A 23,321-nucleotide genomic window follows, 5' to 3' on the forward strand; every position below is an offset into this window, starting at 1 on the left:
TAAAATATTTGCTTTAGGGAAATTTAGTATGAAAGCAAAACCAAGGTTGAAATGAGGGATTTTTGTTAAGTCAGTTCTGCTTCCAGCTAGCTTTGTTACTGAGCAAGTAGTTTAATCCCACTAAGCCTTGTTTTCCTCATTTATCAAATAATAGTACCTCCCTCAAAGTTAATGTTTACAAAACACTCTGTAAAGTGCCTGGCTCACAGAAAATGCTTAACATTGTAGACTACTAATACTGTTTACAAATAATGAACAAGATAGTTTGAACTTTCTGAACCAGACAATTGTTTATCTAGTGATTAAAAATATTGATATATAAAATTAAAATATATTTCCTGGAAAATATACTACAGATAAACTAAAAGAATTACTTTTTGTTTTCTTTTAATACATTCAATTTCATTAGAAATAATATATTAGGCCATTAAAAAGATATCTATTTTGATGTAGCTGTTTTTCATATCTGGCTCTTGTCAACAGGCATTTAAGCCTGATGACAAGCATTTGGCAGTGTGTTGAAGACATAACTTCCACTGTCCTTTCTGAGTGGTTGTATCAACAAGGTTATTCAATCTTTGCACCCAGATGTTGCAGTAAGTCTGGAAGCCACATCAAACTGTTTGTGGTACTTCTAAACTTCGTGGAAGAACCCTGTTTCATAAATCTGAGACAGTCTTCGTCTGAGGGGGCAAAGACAGAGAATTCATGTGCTGCCCAGGCATAGCGACGTAGCAGGTGGACATCCCTGGACACTTTTCTGGTAAGCATAGCCATTTCAAATAACAAAGTTCTGTACTAATACATAGTTGTTTAAATTGAATGTTCAGTGGTTTTAGATTTGAGGCAATAATAGCTATGGCTAATGTTGTAAATGTACTGATTTTTATCTTCAATTAGTGCTATTTATTGTATATTTGAAATGCCTTTCTCTTTGTCAGTTGTCTCTCATCTCAGGTACAGGTACATTTAAAGACTTTCATTACCCAGAACTATTATAAGATCATTATTATGCTAAAGAAATTCAATATGTAGTTCTAGAATGAATCAAGTTGTGTCTACTAATGACTGCATCTTATTAAATATAGGAATTAACTCATTCTCTTAGGTATAGAGCTTTTTTACCTACAACATCAAAGACAACACTTTCTTTCAATGTTAGACATATATTTTATAAAGAACCACTTTCATGACTTCTAGAGATAATCTAATGTCACAGGGAAAAATGTATTCACATTTTGTCTAAACATGTCTACAGCATACCATTACAGCTCATCCAATCAGAAGTAGAAAGTCAAGAAGTCAAATTTTGATAGTTCCACAGATAGAAATAAACCAGTTGATTTCCACTTTTCCTTTTCCTAAAGATTTATGCATATTAAACATGCAGATCATATTTAAAATTCTGAATAAAGATACTTTCAAGTATCACTACTTTCAGCTTCTCTGGGAGAAATTTTATGTAGCAGTGAATTTTACATCTTCTCTAAATAAATGTATATGCCAGACAATTGAATAGGCATTTGCTAAGCATCACCTCTGATGTCATGTATCAGAAAGGGGTTAATTAAAATACAAATAACTTGTAAACATTTCTAAGTTCATGCTAAACACCAATGCCATAATCACCATAAGATCAGAACTCAGCATTCAAGTCTCCAAATTCCATAAGGTTGATGAATAAAATTTCGTTAAAAGGCTTGTGCCAATTAGTCAGTCTTACACTGAACTTCACAAATAAAGTAGATATTTGAACCCAGAATATGGAAGGCATTCATTTCTTTTTCTATTTGTTGCTCTTGTGCAACGATTTCTACCCTTAAAATTAATATAGCTGGGATTTTATTGTGGTGATATAATATTCTTGTCTTAGTCCAAATTGAATTAATGCTCCCATTATACACACTGCTTGTGATTACAGTCATACACTGTGAGAGTCATGAATAAGAGCAGAAGTCCACAAAAAGCAGATACAAATAATGTCCTTTAATAACATTTTTATGAATTAGACCTTTAAGCTGTCATTATGAGACTTACTTTATTCATGGTGAATTTCATTTAAAATGTCAACTTCTGAAGATTCTACATTTCTTCAAGCACTATAGTCTCTGTTCTCTAGGTGATTTGGCAGTAATGGAATTAAAGTTTTCATTTATAAAAACATAACAATTTAATTATATCCTACTTGGATATAAAAATAACCCATGTTTCTTTTATGAAAACTTCCCTGCCCCTGACTTTTTCTTCCTCAACAGCCAACAGTACTCTTCCCTTTCTGTTTATCTGACTTTGAACACACACAACAAGTTTCCTCTTCCATCTCTTTCTTATTGGTTTGCCGTTTTGTTTGTAACAGCTAGAGAAGAATTAGAGCATTTAAGCCCATTGATGTTCAGAAGGTTAAAAATTAAATATATCTACAGGATGTGAAAGTATCAGAATATTACCTTTCCCTGACAAAAGTACAATAAGCCCTGAAACGATGGCTGTATTCTGGCAGGGATTACAGGAGAGCGTGGTTGGGAGAGAAATCTTCCCTACAATGAGAAGCTCTGAGTCACAAATATGTTATTAGCTTCTGCATAAATTAACATCAGAGAAAAGAAAAATTAGATGACTTACTTCTTACTTTCTAAGCCCTCATAATGGGCTTTTCTTTAGCTTTTAAATGTTTTTATGCCATCTCAAAGCCAGACAATAACACAATACTTAATTACAATTGTAAAACTTTCTAAGATGCTGGTTTCACGAGTAAACAAATGCAAAATGTTTCATTTTTGTCTTATGTCTTGTTCCTCCCCTCTTTGCCCTTCTAGTGTAGAGATTATCCTAATTCTGTGTGTCAGATGCGTGCTTTTATTCTAACACTCTGGCCAGAATTGATGTATTCCTGGTTCCAGTTAAGTAAATAAGAACTTGTTTCTTTAAGAACAACGTATTCCAACATATCTCATCACTGTCACCTTGTTTTCTTAGAGTGGTAGAGATTGGCCTAGAACCCAGCTCACAATATGACCCTGGAAAATTTTACATAAGCTTAAGATAAGTTCAATTACACGAGTGATTATTAGAGTTGTCCCATTGTTATCTACAGAGGGGTGTGGAGCACGACAGAAAGCACAGGTGCTGGCATTGATGACAACGGTCTGAATTCTGTCCATGACTCCTCCTAGTTGTGTGGAGGAACTACCAGCTAATAAAATCTACCTTGTTTACTTGTGAGAAATGCAGATAACTGGGCTAAAATGCCTGGAACAGAGTAGATGTAGAAAAATAATGATAATAATGACAAGTTCCACTAGATTTTACAAATAATAAAAATCTGACCACATAAAATCTTTTTAGGTAATTTTTTAGGTGTGACATTTACTGATCTCTTTGAGTAAATACAACTTTATTCTTATTTTTCTATATCCAGGGAGGGTATGTCTAGAATATTTTGTACTGAGAAATTAGAGGGAAAAAATACCCATAAGCAAGACAGAAACATGTTATGAAGGGTACTGTACTGCAATGAGGTGGATTCAAGTCTCAATTTTGCTATAATTAGTAGTCATTACCTTATGCAACTATAGACGAATGCTGTATCTTCTGTCTTCAACCATAAAAGTCAGAGAAATGAGTAGAATATGTTTGAGTCCTTTCACCTGTTTACTCCTTATTTACCAAGTGAAATATGCATCATTTTGCATTTATTTTCTAATTTTTCTGGGAATAGGTAACATAAAAAGAGTTGCAAATATCTATGGTGTGTTGTCTGGTTTTGATATGGCTTAAAATTGTTTAAAACAAGAGAAAAGTCCATTTTAGAGGCTTAAAACGAATATATATGTATATGCTATATACATATACATATTTTATATATATATATATTGGACAAGAGATGATAAAGATTAGAAAAAAAAAGAAAACTTTGTTTTGAGAATTAAAATCTGAGAGCATAGGAGGTGGGTTGGTTTTTTTTAAAGGTGGATCGGGGTAAACCTTTCTAAATGGGCAATTGGAAAGATTATTGAAAACAAGTGGAAGAGCTTTGGGCTATTAGTGAGAAGACTTTTCAGCAGAGGAAAAATATCTGCAGAGACCCTGAAATCAGAGCAGGCTAGATAAATTCAAAGAAGAGCCAGGCCCAGTGAGGCCAGCGTTGAGGACTCAGTAGGGGAGTGCTGAGTGCTTCAGCCAAGATGTAGGGCAGATCTCCTAGAATCTTGTTACCGGTATGAATTTTCCATTTCCCCGTGAGTAACATAGGAAGCCACTGAGAGGTTTAAGCAGAGAAGTTACACAATTCTGAGTGAAGGTTTAAGAAAATCTTTGGTTGTTCCTAGGTGGTGTCAAGTGTCTCGTTGGATTTAGTGATCAAATTGGAAGGGAGAAGACTTAGGGAAAAAATAATTCAGAACAAATATTCTTCATTTTTTTTTCCCAAAAATTTCCTTGGAATTTTATTTGGGACTCTGGAAGGCATGCAACTTTATAGAAACATGGTAAGGGTACCCCCCTTCACATTGTAATTAGGTTGCTATAACAGAAAAGCTTTTTAAATTAAGGACTTCACTTGAGTGATGTGGCATAACTAAGCTGGTCTTTCAGGCTCTGAATCCATTTTTTTTGCCTTGACTTTTCTTTAGTCATAGCTCAATTACTCTCAGAAGTCTGCTCTTCTCATTATTAACTATTAACAACAAACAACTAACAAGTAGCAATTCTACAGCACTTTCCAGCGACTACCCGAGACTTTAGTCATACGATTTATTCACATAAATCAACAAATGCTTATCTAGTCTTATGCCAAAACGCTTTGCTAGTGTTTGGAGTTTTAAAAACCTCCTTCCAGTAATACTAGGTGTGAGAGCAGTAAGTAAGAAAGTTCATAATTACAATAAGGACTTTGAGAAACGGTGGATGTGAAGCATGTGGGAATCAAGAGAAACATGCAACTCCTCACAGCTGAGTGGAGTGGAAAGCTACTCCTGGGGATGTAACCTCAGGCTGAGTCTAAAAGGGCCTGTGGGGACTGGCATGAACTGTGGATAGCATGTGTTATTATAAATGCCAGAAAGGAACTGAGGTACAGTCGTAGCTCATGTCTTGCAGAGCTATAGTTGAGAACTCAGTGATACTGTATCATTCATGAAGTAAATGTTGTAAAGGACTCTAGGTCTTATCTGTTTAAATTCAAACTTCTTCAAGATACCATACTACAGGCAGTGACCCAAGACTGTGGCCACCACACTCTAGTCTGGGCCACAGAGTGAGATCAGTTTCAAAAAAAAAAAAAAAGGCCGTTGTGAATGTTAGCTCCAGATCAACTGCAAGAACAAACCAGCAATCCCAAGAGGACCCACGGACCCTCTGAAGGAAGCAGACTTCTTCTGCAGCACCTGGGAGATGCCTCAAATACCAAGAGTGCCCCATATGTGGAAGGGGGAAAGGGAGACCCTACTCTCCCAAACATACACCCCCACTGTAGAAACTGATGGGCTGTTTGTGGGAGAAGTTTCCGACTTTATCTGGAGCTGAGTCAATTTAGAGAGTTGAGCAAAATACAGGGGTAGAGGAAGCAGCAGAAAGACCCTGGGAGTTCACTGGGTCCCCTAGCAGACCATTCCTCCCTGGCACCACATGGATTCATCAGGAGGGTGGCCAGAGGAGCAGGGGGTAAACCCACAGGGAGAAGAAAATCTCTAGCTAAACTTCGTGACAATTTGAATGGAGTGAGAAGCCTTCTGGCCAGAACTCAGGGGAGGCTGCAAATCTGGTGTGCAGACTCCACAGGTGGAGGGAGAATCAAGCCCTTTTCTTTTGCAGCTGGGAGATGGGTAGCCTGAGGCAAGTTTTCAAGCCCATCTCACCCTCCACCTGGAAACAGATTTGGGCTGTTGGCAGGGGACACGGTGGGAGTGAGACCAGCCCTTTGGTTAGCTTGGGAGCTGGGTCAGGTCTGTGACCTGCTGACTTTTCCCAACTTCCCTGTCAACCTGCATGACTCAGCAGAGGCAGCCGTAATACTCCTACATACACAACTCCAGTGACCTGGGAATCTCACCTCCCTCCCCCACAGCAGCTGCAGCAAGCCCACTCAAGGAGAGTCTGAGCCCAGACATGCCTAGCCCTGCCCCCACTTGATGGTTCTTCCCTACCCACCCAGGTAGCAGAAGATAAAGGGCATATTATCTTGGGAGTTCTAGGGCCCCACCCACTACTGGTCCCTCTCCATACAACTGCAGCTGATGTTCTGTGGAAACCACCACCTCCCAGCAGGAGGCCAACCAGCACAAAAATAGAGCATTAAACCACAAAAGCTAAGAACTCTCACAGAGTCCATTGCACTCCCCTGCCACCTCCACCAGAACAGGCACTGGTATTCATGGCTGAGAGACCCATAGATGGTTCACATAACAGGATTCTGTGCAGATAACCCCAGTATCAGCCCAGAGCCGGGTGGACTCACTGCGTGGCTAAACCCAGAAGAGAGACAACAATCACTGTAGTTTGACTCACAGGAAGCCACATCCATAGGAAAAGGGGGAGAGTACCACATCAAGAGAACACTACATGGGACAGAAGAATCTGAACAACAGCCTTCAGCCCTAGACCTTCACTCTGACAGAGCCTACCCAAATGAGAAGGAACCAGAAAACCAACCCTGGTAATATGACAAAACAAGGCTTCTCAACACCCCCCAAAAATCATAGTAGTTCACCAGCAAAGGATCCAAACCAAGAAGAAATCTCTGATGTACCTGAAAAAGAATTCAGGAGGTTAGTTATTAAGCTAATCAGGGAGGCACTAGAGGACGGCAAAGCCCAGTGCAAGGAAATTCAAAAAACGATACAGGAAGTGAAGGGAGAAATATTCAAGGAAACAGATCACTTAAAAAAAAAAACTCAACAATTCAGGAAACTTTGGACACACTTTTAGAAATGTGAAATGCTCTGGAACGTTTCAGCAACAGAATTGAACAATTAAATAAAGAAATTCAGAGCTCTAAAACAAGGTCTTTGAATCAACCCAATCCAACAAAGACAAAAAACAGTGAATAAGAAAATATGAACAAAGCCTCCAAGAAGTCTGGGATTATGTAAAATGACCAAACCTAAGAATAATCAGTTTTCCTGAGGAATAAGAGAATTCTGAAATCTTGTAAAACATATTTGAGGGAATAATCAAGGAAAACTACCCCAGCCTTGCGAGAGACCTAGACATCCAAATACAAGAAGCACAAAGAACTGGGAAATTCATTGCAAAAAGATCATCACCTAGGCACATTGTCATCAGGTTATCAGAAGTTAAGATGAAGGAAACAATATTAAGAGCCATGAGACAGAAGCACCAGGTAACCACTGAAGAAAAACCTATCAGATTAACAACAGATTTCTGAGCAGAAACCCTATAAGCCAGAAGGGATTGGGGCCCTATCTTCAGCCTCCTCAAACAAAACAATCATCAGCAAAAATTTTGTATCCAGTGAAACTAAGCATCATATATGAAGGAAAGATACAGTCTTTTTCAGACAAACAAATACTGAGAGAATTTGTCAATACCAAGCCACCACTACAAGAACTGCTAAAAGGAGCTCTAAATCTTGAAACAAATCCTGGGAACACATCAAAACAGAAGCCTCTTTAAAGCATAAATCACATAGGCCCTATAAGACAAAATAGAAGTTAAAAAGCAAAAACAAAAACAAAAAAAAACAAAGTACATAGGCAACGAAGAGCACAGTGAATGCAATGGTGCCTCACAGTTCAATACTAACATTGAATGTAAATGGCCTAAATGCTCCACTTAAAAGATACAGAACCACAGAATGGGTAAGAAATCACCAACCATTTGCTGCCTTCAGGAGACTCACCTAAGACTAAAGGACTCACATAAACTTTAAGGAAAAGGCATTTCATGCAAATGGACACCAAAAGCGAGCAGAGGTAGCTATTCTTATATCAAACAAGACAAACCTTAAACCAACAGCAGTAAAAAGAGACAAAGAAGGAGATTATATAATGGTAAAAGGTCTTGTCCAACAGGAAAATATTGCAATCCTAAATATATATGCATCTAACACTGGAGCTCCCAAAGTTATAAAACAATTACTAACATACCTAAGAAATTAGATAGACAGCAACACAAAAATAGTGGGGGACTATAATACTCCACTGACAGCACTAAACTGGTCATCAAGACGGAAAGTCAACAAAGAAACAATGTATTTAAACTATATATTGGAACAACTGGACTTAATAGACTCTACAGAACATTTCAACCAACAAACACAGAATACACATTCTATTCAATAGCACGTGAAACTTTCACAAAGATAGATCATATAATAGGCCATAAAATGAGCCCCAATACATTTAAGAAAATTGAAATTATATCAAGCACTCTCTCAGATCACAGTGGAATAAAACTGGAAATCAACTCCAAAAGGAATCTTCAAAACCATGCAAATACATGGAAATTAAATAACCTGCTCCCAAATGAGCACTGGGTCAAAAACAAAATCAAGAAGGAAATTTAAAAAGTATTTGAACTGAATGACAATAATAACCAAACTACCAAAACCTCTGGGATACAGCAAAGGCGGTGCTAAGAGGAAAGTTCATAGCCCTAAATACCTACATCAAAAAGACTAAAAAAGCAAAAACTGACCTCTAAGGTCACAGCTCACAGAACTAGAGAAACAAGAACAAACAAAACCAAACCCTGCAGAAGAAAGAAATAACCAAAATCAGAGCAGAACTAAATAAAATTGAAACAACAACAAAAAAATACAAAAGATAAAAGAAACAAAAAGCTGGTACTTTGAAAAGACAAATAAAATTGATAGACCATTAGCAAGATTAACCAAGAAGAGAAGACAGAAAATACAAATAACTTCACTAAGAAATGAAACAGGAGACATTACAATTGACACTGCTGAAATAAAGAAGATCACTCAAGGCTATTATGAACACCTTTACCCATATAAACTAAAAACCTAGAAGAGATGGATAAATTCCTGAAAAAATACATCCCTCCTAGTTTAAATCAGGAAGAACTGGATGCCCTGAGCAGACCAGTAACAAGCAGCAAGACTGAAATGGTAATATAAAAATTACCAACAAAAAAAAGTCCAGGACCAGATGGATTCACAGAAGAATTCTAGCAGACATTCCAAGAAGAATTGGTGCCAATACTTGACACTATTCCACAAGATAGAAAAATATGGAATTCTCCCCAATTCATTTTATGGAGCCAGTATTACCTGAATACCAAAACCAGGAAAGGACATAACCAAAAACGAAAACTACAGACCAATATCCTTGATGAATATAGATGTTAAAATCCTTAACAAAATACGAGCTAACTAAATCCAACAACATATCAAAAAGACAATCCACTATGATCAAGTGGGTTTCATACCAGGGATGAAGGTATGGTTTAACACACACGAGTCAATCAATTCAATACACCACATAAGGAGAATTAAAAACAAAAATCATATGACCATCTCAATTGATGCAGAAAAAGCATTAGACAAAATCCAGCATCACTTTGTGGTTGAAACTCTCAGCAAAATCAGCATACAAAGGACATACCTTAATATAATAAAAGCTTTCCATGAAAAACCCACAGCCAACATATATTGAATGGGTAAAAGTTGTAAACATTCCTCTGAGAGCTGGAACAAGACAAGGATGCCCACTCTCACCACTTATCTTCAACATAGTACTAGAAGTCCTAGCCAGAGCAATTAGAAAAGAGAAAGAAATAAAGGGCATTCAAATAGGTAAAGAGGAAGTCAAACTGTCACAGTTTGCTGACGATATGGTCATTTACTTTGAAAAACCTAAAGACTCCTCCAGAAAGCTCCTAGAACTGATAAAAGAATTCAGCAAAGTTTCCAGATACAAGATTAATGTACACAAATCAGCAGTTCTTCTATACATCAACAGCAACCAAGCAGAAAATTAAATCAAGAACTCAATTCCTTTTACAATAGCTGCAAAAAAACATAAAATAGTTAGGAATATGCCTAAACAAGGAGTCGAAAGATCTATACAAGGAAAACTATAAAACACTGCTGAAAGCAATCATAGACAACACAAACAAATGGAAACACATCCCACACTCATGGATAGGTATAATCAATACTGGGAAAATAACCATACTGCCAAAAGCAATCTGCAAATTCAATGCAATCCCCATCAAAATACCACCATAATTCTTCACAGAGTTAGAAAAAACAATTCTAAAATTCATATGGAACCATAAAAGAGCCCATATAGGCAAAGCAAGACTAAGCAAAAAGAACAAATCTGGAGCCATCACACACTACCTGATTTCGAACTATACTATGAGTCCATAGTCACCAAAACAGCATGGTACTGTTATAAAAATAGGCACATAGATCAATGGAACAAAATAGAGAACCCAGAAATAAACCCAAATACTTACAGCCAACTGATCTTCAACAAAGCAAACAAAAACATAAAGTGGGGAAAGGACACCCTTTTCAACACATGATGCTGGGATAATTGGCTAGCCACATGCAGGAGAACAAAACTGGATCCTCATCTCTCACCTTACACAGAAATCAACTCAAGATGGATAAAGGACTTAAACCTAAGACCTGAAACTATAAAAATTCTAGAAGAAAATATTGGAAAAACCCTTCTAGACAGTGACTTAGGCAAGGATTTCAGGACCAATAACCCAAAAGTAAATGCAATAAAATCAAAGATAAATAGCTGGGACCTAATTAAACTAAAGAGCTTTTGCACAGCAAAAGGAATAACTGGCAGAGTAAACAGACAACCCACAGAGTCGGAAAAAATCTTCACAATCTATACATCTGACAAAGGACTAATATCTAGAATTTACAACAAACTCAAACAAGACAGTAAGAAAAAATTAAAACACCAGACAATCTTATCAAAAAGTGGACTATGGACAAGAATAGACGATTCTCAAAAGAAGATATATAAATGGCTAACAAAAATATGAAAAAATGCTCAGCATCACTCATGATCAAGGAAATGCAAATCCAAACCTCAATGCGATACCACCTTCCCCCCTCAAGATCAGGGAAATGCAAATCCAAACCTCAATGCGATACCACCTTCCCCCTCAAGAATGGCCATAATCAAAAACAAAAATCAAAAAACAGTAGATTTTGTCATGTATGTGCTGGTTGGGGAACACTTCTACACTGCTGGTGGGGATGTAAACTAGTAAAATCACTATGGAAAATAGTGTGGAGGTTCTTTAAAGAACCAAAAATAGAACTACCATTTGATCCAGCAATCCCACTACTGAGTACCTACCCAAAGGAAAACAAGCCATTATTTGAAAAAGGTATTTGAAGACGCATGTTTATAGAAGCACAATTCACAATTACAAAATCATGAAACCAACCCAAATGCCCATCACTCAATGAGTAGATAAAGTATCGTGTGTGTGTGTGTGTGTGTGTGTGTGTGTGTGTGTGTGTGTGTGTATAATGGAATACTACTCAGCCATAAAAAGGAATGAATTAACAGCATTTGCAGTGACCTGGATGAGACTGGAGACTATTATTCTAAGTGAAGTAACTCAGGAATGGGAAACCAAGCATCCTGTGTTCTCACTGATATGTGGGAGCTGAGCTATAAGGACACAAAGACATAAGAATGATACAACGAAATTTGCGGACTTGGGGGAAGAGTAGGAGGGGGACGAGGGATTAAAGACTACAAATACGGTGCAGTGTATACTTCTTGGGTGATGCGCGCACCAAAATCTCACAAATCACCACTAAAGAATTTACTAATGTAACCAAATACCACCTGTATCCCAATAACTGATGGAAAAATTTTTAAAAAAGATATCATACTACATTTTTCCCTTTAAGCTTCAAAAAGGTGTGATGAAAGGATTTTAATAATCACTTTATTTCATATGGTCAAACAAGGTAAAAAAATACATTTTAGTTTGGGTTGGAACCGCAGTAATTTCAAGATGATAAGAATTTATAGAATAAAGCACATGATCTTATATGCATTAGAATATACTTCATTCTCAGGTAAAAGTCTCCACATCTTATAACCTGTGAGGAAATGGGTTCAGGAAAGATGACTAACGTGGCCAACTTCATAGGTCATATAAGTCAGGGGTCCCCAACCCCTGTGCTGCAAGCCAGTATTGGTCAGTGCCATGTTAGGAACTGGGGTGCACAGCAGGAGGTGAGCAGAGTGCACGTGAGAATTGCTGCCTGAGTTTCGCCTCCTGTCAGATCAGCAGTTGCATTAGATTCTCATAGGAGAGTAAACCCTCTTGTGAGCTGCACATGCGAGGGATCTAGATTGTGCACTCCTTATGAGAATCTAATGCCTGATGATCTGAAGTGGAACAGTTTCATCCTGAAACCATCCCTCCCCTACCCCTGTCCATGGGAAAACTGTCTTCCGGGAACCAGGTTCCTGGTGCCAAAAAGGTTGGGGAATGCTCATGTAAGTGACAGAACAAATATTTAAATTTAAAGATGATCACAAACCCTGTTTCTCTCCTACAACACGGATAATGAAGCTTGAGATAGATACACTCTCTGAAAAACTTTCAAGCTGATTGAGTCATGGGCAGAAAAGAAGTGCCACCTTTTACCTCATCTATGCCAAACTTACCTTTCAGCTGTCTCACAACAAAAGTTCTTTGACTTCATGATTTTTTTTCCCTGTTTCTGAATTTAGTATGCAAAAGGAAATGCAATGAGCAAGATTATTTAATACATTTCAAATTAATTAAACTTAGCATTTAAAATGGATAAGGTAGATTCCTCCCAAACCTTTTGAAAATGATAAAGCTTTTTACATGAGTGATTGCATTTATTTAAAATGGGTTGTGTTTATACAGCTGAGGGGTGTCACATCTGTTCTTTCTCACTTTCTGTGAAACTAAAAAGGCAACCACTGTGTGTGTTTGTGTGTGTGTGTGTGTGTGTGTCTGTGTTAGAGAAACAGAGAGAAGGAAAGAGGAGCGAGATGGAAGAAGGAAAGGGAGATGCTATATTTTATTTTTCCACTCAGTGCTTTTGCATTTCAGAAGGCAAATGCTCAAAGTTTATTGATTTGGACTCAGAGAAGAAGCTCAATTCACGTGCACTTGTCTCTTTAGATAACTCCATAAATTACAATTGCTTTTGTTTGTTTGTTTGGTGTTGCTGACATTTGAAAATTCTTAAAAACTCTTTAAAATTTTTATGCAGAATCCCTGCTTACTCAAGATGTTTTATTGTAAGCTTTCCCAAAGTGTCTTGTAGAAATAGTAAAGAAAACATAAATATAAGTTTCTTTTCTAACAACTTTTCATTTACAATATCATGTTATTTACATAAATTTACTTTTTCCATATTTTATCTATATGTTTTTCTACATTTTTCTGTAATTGGAAATGGATTGCAAGAATATTTCATTATGTTTAGAATGCCAAGGATGCCTAGAAACATTAGAAAATTGAGCTTTTTCTTTTCATGACTAAATTATTAGTACAAGAAAAAGTTGGTTGCAACTCAAAAGCAAAACATACATTTCCTTAAAGTAGTATTTCAAAGATACTGCTATTTTTATAACAGTTTTGGACTTGATTTATTAAATAAATTAGTAAGACCCAATAGCTATTTTAAAATATGATTTGACTTTAAAATAAAAAATTACTAGTATATGGGACACATATATAAGTCTGATTTTCAAATGAAGCCTTTCAATTTTTAAAATTATGCCTAATGGAGATCAGTTCTTAAAATAGAAGCAAGTGCCCATGTAAAGACTACAACTTTTTAAGTTGTAATCATTTGAATATGCTGAATTCAGGCTTATTTGAACTGATACACTACATACATTTTACCATCTTTTATGGATTAAAACAAACTAGTAACACATTACGTCTTCTACTTCTTAATATAAAATTTATTCTAGTAAATTAAAAACTTTTTAATATAAAATTCTCATTTAATTGAAGCAGCCTTTTTTTTTTCTTTTTTTGAGACAGGGCCTCACTTTGTTACCTAGGCTAGAGTGCAGTCATGGGATCTCGGCTCACTGCGACCTCTGTTTCCCAGGTTCAAGTGATCCTTCCACGTCATCCTACTGAGTAGCTGGGACTATAGGCATACACCACCACGTCCAGCTAATTTTTATATTTTTTGTAGAGATGGGGTTTCGCCGTGTTGCCCAGGCTGATCTCTAACTCCAGAGCTGAAGTGATCCACCCACCCTGGCCTTCCAAAATGTTGGGATTACAGCATTCCTTATCCTTTATTAAATGAGCAATTTCTAAGACTCTTTAGTCCATCTATGTAAAATATACTTGGTCTTGAAGATGCAGCCACTTTTCTCACTCATTCTAGAGAGGGAAAGGATGATGCCATTTGGAATTGTAACAAACTGGTACAATAGGAAGAAATATTTACGTCGAACAGACCAGATAGCAAACAAATGTTTTATAAGGAAAAATTGGTACTTGTAAGCAAGAGCATTGGAGGAAACATTCTTTTCTATAAAATGTTTTATGAGAAAATGTGCTGACACAGGAAAGTTTCAGAATTCCATAATAAGAAAGCGATTAGATCAAATTTGCTCAAATTCACAAACTGTCTCATCCTTGACTTCTTCTTTGGTCTTTTACAGGTCAAAATGCAGGTGAAAAACCATTTCTTTTATACTAGCGTTAACAGTTAGGAAAGGGCTGGAGGCAGGAAACTGGCCCTGATCTGAACAGAAGGCCCTTTTCCTGTTTCCCACATCATGGGGAACATTCTTGGTCTTCAGAGTAAACATCTGTTGCTAGTGAAGAGTCAAGACAGACAGATGCCCCTAGCTATCTTGGCAGATGTAGAGGGTAAGAGAAACAAAACTACTTCTTTTTATGGATACGACAGTGAGAAAAAGTTAATTGTTTTCATAAAAGGTCTTTTTAATAATCGATAAAAGGAAATCAAAACCAATATAACAAAAGAAGAAAGTTGTAAGTTTAGAGATACAAGTTTCTTGTCTACTAAAATGTATTTATAGCTCATAATTCATGAGGAGCTCTCATTTCTTTCCCTTTTCATTTTCCTTTTTTTGGGGGGGGGGGGGGATGCCTTGCCACCTATTAGTTTTTGTGTTTTTTAAGAAAATTTACTCAACAGTTATTAATACTTACCTTCTTTTCCACAACACTAAGCTGAATTATACTTGTTCCAACATATTAACTCAAATATGCCTATGTTACCTCAGGCCAAGCCCTAGTACAGTGTTTCAATTAAAAAAATAAAAAACAAGAGTCTAAAATTCGAAGAAAAAAATTGAAGATATGTTTAGATCTTGATTGAAATCTCTCAAATAGTCAACATCATATGACCTAAAACAAAATATTGTAAAGATCCCATTCTTAATCTAGTTCCCCAAGCCTCCCCCATCACAGCTTTCTCTCCAAAATTCTTTTTTCTTCTGAAAGCACTACCAAATCCTACTAGTAAATATCATCTGGCAGATGAGGAAACCCAGTGTTTCAGAGATTAAGGGAACTAATAAAAATCTTACAGTTGACCCTTTAGTTCAAACTCATGACTACTGCATCCTCATTTATATGTAGCAGAGAGAAAATTTAGAGTCAAGAGTAGATGAGCATAATTTTCTAATTGACAAATCTAACTTTTCTGGCCACTCTTTGTGTTATCCATCTCTCTGGAGCACTGGGGCCTCTTCCTTTTCTCTTTCATATTCTCTCATCCTTGGCTTTATCAGTTTGTATTCTAATGACATTTGTGATAAATTTATGCATCAATTTGGCTAGGCTTTGGTAACACTTACTTCGTCAAAGATAAGTCTAGATGTTTCTATGAAGGTAGTTTTTAGATGTAATTCACATTGAAATCGTAGACTTTGAATAAAGCAGATTACCCTCTGTAATGTGGGATGGGCCTTGTCTAATCAGCTGAAGGACTTAAAGAGAAAAGACTGAAGTTCCCCAAAGAGGAAGGAAGTCTTCTTTCAGACTGCCTTCAGACTCAAGACTGCAAAATAAACTATTCCCTGGGTCTTCAGCCTGCCTGCATGCCCTTTAGATTTTGGACTTACTAGCCCCTGCAGCTGCATCAGTCAATCCTTTAAAATAAACAGTATTTTCTCAATAGATAGATAGTGAGATAGATATCTCCTATTGGTTTTGTTTCTCTGGAGAATGTTGACTAAATCAATGTGTTCTACATTTCCTTTCTTGGGTCTATGCTGTGTTCTAGACAGCTTCAGATTCATGACTGACCTGCTCTTTAGTTATATTTGAAACTAACCTTTGTACGACAGTGTTTTTGAGATCAGTTGCTCCTTAGGAAATTGATGAGTATTATCAGAAACAGAAATATTTCTGTGATTAAACAAACAAACATGGGAACACTGGGTTTAAAAAAGTTGAACATACTTCCTTAATATACAGAATTTTTGGATCCTTTGATATATGTGTGTGTGCATTGTGAATACAAAAGAAAAACTACAACATATTAAGCTGCCCAAAAGTTATTTAGTCATGAAAACACTTTTTAACAAATAATATCATAGAACTAGAGTTTCTCATAACATACTCCAAGAAATGCTGTGCCAGGGCTAACTTATGACTTCAATATCTATATCTCCCTCATTTGTAAACTCCTGACTTATATATTCAGTTGTCCACTGCAGATTACCACTTGTGTAGATCAAGCTCAACATCCTGCCTGACATGTGGTAGTCTCCATGTTCTCTCCAGGTCCCATCTCTACCCTGACCCTTATAGGTTACATTAATCAAGCCCCATGTCCTCTGAGTGTGGGCTGTTTTGGCCTATGAGAGCAACATCAAGAGATAATAGAGTAAGACAAAGAGAGAGATCTGGGCATTTATTCTCTAGTTTCCTCCAAGGCTCACTGAGAATTTCACATACTTCATTTTGCAAAGTGTTCATTGGTGGTTGTGGTCCCCTGCTGAAGGATACTACCTTCAGATGTTCTGACTGGACATCTTTCCCTAAAGCTATAAAGCCTTCTGGACATCTAAACCATTCTAACCATTCTATTCTCTTGCCTCTTCAGGCATAGGAGTGATAAAGGCTTCCTACTTTGGCTAGCTCTGGGGTGCTCCACCATAACCCTACAAACCTTTAAAAATAATATAGTCATTAAACTCTCTTAATCACTCATGTAAGTGTTCCAGGGACCTCAATACACCCAGCAAGTCCCAAACCTAACTCATTATTATCTCTCAAAACCTGTTCTTATTCTTAATGCCATTCAATTAACCAAATCAGATAAAAACTTTAACAATTATATTCAGCTCTAACACTTAATTGCCATTTTAGGATAATGGAAATAGACTGAGCCTTGGTAGGAGACACCTAGCTTCCAATTCCAGTTATACCATATTTAGAGCTGTGTTATCTTAGGCAATTTACTTGATTTCTCCGATCTTCTCTGTAAAATGACATAAATCATGTTCACTGCTTGCAGTTGTTTTGAGAGTAAAATGTGATTGTTTAAAAAGAATAGTAGTGTAAGTTTTCCCATGGGCAGTTTTCTCCTGAATTTGTCTTATACTCCCAACTCTTAAGTTCACCCCTCACCAATTTATCCTTTCTATAGTTGACACATAATCTTAAAGACAAATTTAATCATACTACTCTCTGCTCAATTGCTTAAGCATTACCACACAATCTATAAGGACATGTAAAAGCTTTAGCTGTGTATACAAAGCCCTCCAAGATACAGTTCCAGTCCTGTATTGAAAAGTTATATTAGAGTTTTATGTATACTGACCAATGTCATGAAAGCAATCACCTTACCAGCTTCTATGGATACCAATAAAGAACTACCATAAAATTAATGTTTTTTATATGGTTAAGAAATGTCCTGATACAAAAAAAAAATTAATAGCAACCAATGGTTGAGTACCTAACTGTGCTAGAAAATGTGCTATATTGTTATTAGCAACTCTCCAAGTTAAATAGGTAGTAAAAGTAGTTTGGTTTATATATTTTATCATAATTTATAACTAAAGGCCAATCCTATTAAAAACCACCAAAAGATATGATTTTATTTCTCCACAAAACAAAGAAAAAATATTATATTGACCTGAAGTTCAATAAAATCTATTGTGTCATAGAGTTAATGAAATAAAAATTGAGGACAAATTTCTATTTTATTATTTTATTTTTTTTTTACTTCTCAGGATATATCTCACTGAGGAGCTAAGGTAATAAAGTTCTTGGTTTAATAGAATTGTAAATAAAACCTTACTAGCTCCTGTAGAATATTGTCTTCAGATGCATCCTATGGTAAAAAATTATCTTATAATAAATTTTATATAATGTTCCTTTCTCCTCTGTATCTATGCAATTCAACTAACTTACTCTTTATGGCTCAATGAAAGATTTGCAGTTTCACTTCATAACCTGGCCTCATTTATATCTCATCCTCCTCCTAACTTTTACAGCCTTTATGATACCTGTAACTTATTTTTGTGTTTCAGTAAATAATGCTTCATAGGATTATCCATCGTCCCAAAAAGTTTGACATCTCTATCATATCTATAGTTGCTATTTAACCACTAGGCAAAGCTATGTAGGGTTCACTCTGTTCTTATGGCAATTTATTACCAATCTACCAGTCTGAAAAAATCAGGTGTGAAATATTTGGGTATAAAAGCATAGAGGGACTTCAGAGACTATTTAAGTTTGGTTCATAGGTGAAGAAATTGAGGTCCTAAGAAGTCAATTGATCAATCAAAGACTGTACAACTCATTAGTAACAAAGCTGAGATTGGGCAGACTCTGGTCTTCTCTCTGGAGTTCTCCTGTTCACATACAAGTGATAGCATTTATAATATTATTTATAATTGCAAGACTAATTATTAGTTATATATTTATTCAACAAGATATAGGGTACTTCATAGTAATTTACCTTTCTCTATTTGACTTCATTCATGTAAACTGCAGCTATTTAATGGAATATTACAAGTAATTTAAGTATAACTTAACTTCTTCCTTCTACATCTTTGTCACAACAGAGGAGTCCTGGTAATTTTATACTAAATGCCCAAAAATTACATGCGGGTGAAAGTAGTGGGAAAGACATTATCTAGTATTGTTGATTAAAGATGAATGGAATCATATATGGTAATTTTGCTTATTATAAGGATTTTATGAAACAGCTTTTCTGCCTTCCTTGGTAATTGGGAAGAGGGTGGGCAACATTGCCTGAAGTTGTTCTGTTTAACCACTGAAGAGTCTGAGAAATACAGTTCTTGGGGTAAGAGATTAGCAGGAATGCTGAAAAACATTTGACGATAAAGGACCTTCATGCTAAGAGCTAAAATCACCTATCATGTTAATATTATAAGATACCATTTGATTGGAGGAAAAAACTCACATAAGTCAGCTCCATTTGTGAAAGAAGTGGATAAGCCTTTGAACCTGTAGGCATTTCAGCCCTAGTAAGAGCTCTCAATAGACATGGAAATTCAAAATTGTTTAAAAGATGAGAATTAACATTATATTTACAATAGGTTCATTTCAAATTAGTTTCAGTTGTATCCATAATTAAATACAAATTGGCAACAATGACCAGAATGACTATGTGAAGTGGTTATTACATAAGATCTTTTCGAAACGTATTGTAGCCAATTTTTCCTGGCCAAAGAAATTCTAAAACATAAAATAAGAGTCAAAGGAAATAAATGATTTAATATATAATTCATCCTTTTGTATCAAAAAATTCAAAGTAATAAAAACTTCATTATGACAGACAAAGCATGCAACGTGGGGAAAAAACGGAAATCCAAGAAAAGCAAGAGCAATTTCAAGGCACTAAATAAGTGGACTGAGAGAAGAAGTACACAGATACTTCCCCGAACAAAGTAAGTGCTGTGGAAGTTTTGTTTCTTAAGTGCTATGAAAGCACAAAGAAGGCTTTTATGGGCTTTACAGATGTGTAGTATTGGCTTTACAGATTTGTAGTATTCTTTTACCCATAAAGAGAGCCACATTTTTTTTTTTTTAGATTTCTACTAATGAAGTTTTATTTGTTTCCAGTCTCCCGTGAACAAATTTAATAATCTAGTCTCTACATGAGCTCTACTTTTTAAAAACATTAAAATTGAAATATGTACATGCTCCTACATTCTGACCTGTTATAATTGTATTCCTCACGTATAATAGCACACTTTAGTGCCAGATGAAAGTTCCTCCTTTTTACATAAAGCATTTTATTTTTGTTTTGTGTGTGTGTGTGTGTGTGTGTGTGTGTGTGTGTGTGTGTGTGTGTGTTTTTTTTTTTTGCAACTTGGTTCTAAGGAAGTTCCAGACTAAAATAGCGCATCAAGAGGACTGGCATAATCAGCCTCACTAAAAACAGCTTGATTAATACTAAATATGTCCTAGCTCCTAATCAATTATGTTAATGAAGTCATAGGCAGCACATCTGCAAGCCCTGACAAAGCCCATGATCTCAGCATTGCCTGATAATATAGACTCCTCTAGTTGCTCAGGGTTAGCAGGCTCCGAGCTTTCAGAGAAGACACTGACAAAGGCTTGTGGTCCTCAAACTTTTTTATTTTATTCACCACAACACAGTACTAAGTTCTGAGATGAACTGTCAAATTACATTGCTCTTTTAATACAATAACAGAACCTAGGAGTTCTACTTAACAAATGACACATCCTTTTCCAAGGGACAGATTGCTAGGCAAAATATATGCTACTTGGTGTTTTATGAGCCTCTGCTAGGAGATAACTTGGCACCAAACACTTGAATAATATGACTATCAAAGTCTCCCTTAAGTTGGGAAATCTGAATTCCTTGCTTTATGTCCATCTGGAACAACAGAATTAGAATCCCATGAAAAATTAAGGTAATACTATTATTTATGTGTGTTGTCTTGTCCAGTGAACATTTTGGTGAGTGAGATAGTCAGTTTTGTGTCAAATTCTCTTAAGTAATATGACATATTATAGTCCAAATGCCAAAAGAAATGTAATTCTGATTTTTTTTCTCTCTCTCTATTTTCTTTTTTTTTTTTTTGGACTGGTTGTTTCTAAATCACTTGTTTACTCTCTAGGTAAGTGATATACAAGAGTAACCTCTTCCTGGATGAATCCTCATGAGTGTCATCACTTAGTCTCAAGGGATGGCCAAAGCCAATGGGCAGTTGTTGAGCTGAGTGGGAAGATCTTGAACAAGCAGGCTGAAGTGTCCACACTGCACACAGAAGATCCTTTCCAATGTGGGACAAAGCTAGGGGTTTCTACCCCTTTCTAGGGTGGCTGTGATCTGAGAAAGACCTCCATTTGTACTCTTGTAAAAATTTAATGGTGTTTTAGCTTTAATTACTGGTGTTTTTATATTGGCAAATTGAGTCTTGACAGAGAAGGAACTGTTTTCTATTCATCTCTGAATCGCCAGTATTTTAGACAATATCTGAAATGATCCCATGTTTGGGTTTTAATAAAAGTTTAAGAAATGAATGAAGACTTAAAGAAATGACTTTAAATTTCCAGCAAAATTTATTACAATACTGATCTTGAGACATCATATTTTCAAGAATTATTAGTAGTATTGTGTATAGTACTTATAAACTATACATACATATATATACAACAGTGTATATTTGTGTGTGTGTGTGTTTGTGTATGTGTGTGTGTGTGTGTATATATATATATATATATATATATATATATATATATATACATACATACACAAAACTAGGAAAAGGTGGAGCTCAGATTCAAACCCAGCAACTCTGGCAGCAGCCTCTTCAGAGACTAAATTGATCAAGCTGTGGTAAAACTGCAAGAGTTGCAAGGCATAGCCTTATCTGTTTGTCCCTATATTTTTTTTTTTTGCTTGATTCCCAAAGTACTAGAGTGGGCATCCTTCTGGAAGCTGAGGATCACCAATATAGGATCTTAAGGGGAAATTTTTGGTTTTCTGAAAAACAGCAAATTGCAATTTTAGGAAGAGTAAATTATAGTTTAGACATACTAAAAGTATGTAAGAAAACATTGGATTTTGCTGTTGCTTTGTGACTATTTTTGTTGTTCTTGTTTCTCTACATTCTATTTTACCTACAATAGAGATCTTTAAGGAAAAAAAAAAAACAGTACTTGCCTTCAAGGGCAGGTGATGCCAGAGTGGGTCTGGAAGCTTGTTCTGTCGGTAATGGAGGTGGAATGGCTGGGCTTTGTCCTGTACATACAATGCAGAAGTAGGCATTGGAAAAAAAAAAAAGTATTAACAAATATAATATCTACAACTAAAAAGCTAGATCTGTCCCCTACATGCATAATTCATAATACCAAGCCAAGTATAAATCATATTATTATGCAATAAGAAAGCTATTATTAAGTGAGATCTTCAAGAAGATACCTTCACAGATTCAGTTATCTTCAGAGCCATTTCTGAATATATTATTTTCCATAGATGGATATGCAATGTTAAATGTATCTACTGGACTTCATTAATGGAAAATGTACATGTACTCAAATTAAGCAATTTATTTTTAATATGCACATTAAATTATGGAAACTAAAATCTCAGAAGCTGAGGGGGAATCTTAATATAAAATAAATCACTATTTTTTCCATTTAACTAAAAATTCTCAAATGATATAATACGAACAATAAAAGAAGGTTGAAATTCATAGGCCTTTTCATATTGAAAAGATACATTTTTTTCCTGCCATAATAAATGACCTGTAGTTAAGTAAACAATGAGCCAAAAAGAAAATATATTCAGTTTTATAGAACCTTGAAAGCTTCTCTCAAGTCTCTGAGCTTATTATGAACTGAAAAAAAAAGAGAGAGAGAGAGAGAAAGAAAGAAAACCCACAATCATTTCCAAGTACTTCTTTATCCCAAGTGATTTCTTTAATTAACCAATACCATCCAGGCCATGAACTCTCAACATTAGCTATCATATGATCCCATATAAATTGCTTGCAAAATATTTTATCATTACTTTTCATTCCATAAACTTCTGCTGTGTGTTTTTTATCCTGAAATCAACATGCAACATGGGCATGTGTACCTTCTAAAATCTCACTGACAACTAGATATTATCAAATGTCAGCGGACCTGCCTGCTTACTGAAAGGTTTCCTGTCTTAGAATTCACCAAAATTAGTTCTGGATGGTAAAAAATGGTTTAACAAGCAAAGTAATTAGAGTTGCACAAGCACCACATTCCAGGCCTAGGCCCTCATGCCACATGAAGCTCTGTTCATCATACTGTGTTCTTGTAGTTGTTACAACCATACAGGTTAATTACTGAGCATGTTTAAGTATGTATAGAAGCCA

The 23,321-nt window shown here is 35.9% G+C and overlaps 1 long non-coding RNA gene across 1 annotated transcript; it reads left to right on the forward strand.

Annotated features, from left to right (window-relative positions):
- The first annotated feature begins 572 nt into the window (after positions 1-572).
- LOC104671781 lies at positions 573-21,492 on the forward strand. The gene is made up of 3 exons (XR_749320.2): positions 573-763; positions 19,775-19,886; positions 21,087-21,492. It is a non-coding gene; the product is annotated as an uncharacterized LOC104671781 (long non-coding RNA).
- Positions 21,493-23,321: the final 1,829 nt, after the last annotated feature.

Source organism: Rhinopithecus roxellana, chromosome 4, assembly GCF_007565055.1.
Source record: "Rhinopithecus roxellana isolate Shanxi Qingling chromosome 4, ASM756505v1, whole genome shotgun sequence".
In the NCBI taxonomy this organism is placed as follows: Eukaryota; Metazoa; Chordata; class Mammalia; order Primates; family Cercopithecidae; genus Rhinopithecus; species Rhinopithecus roxellana.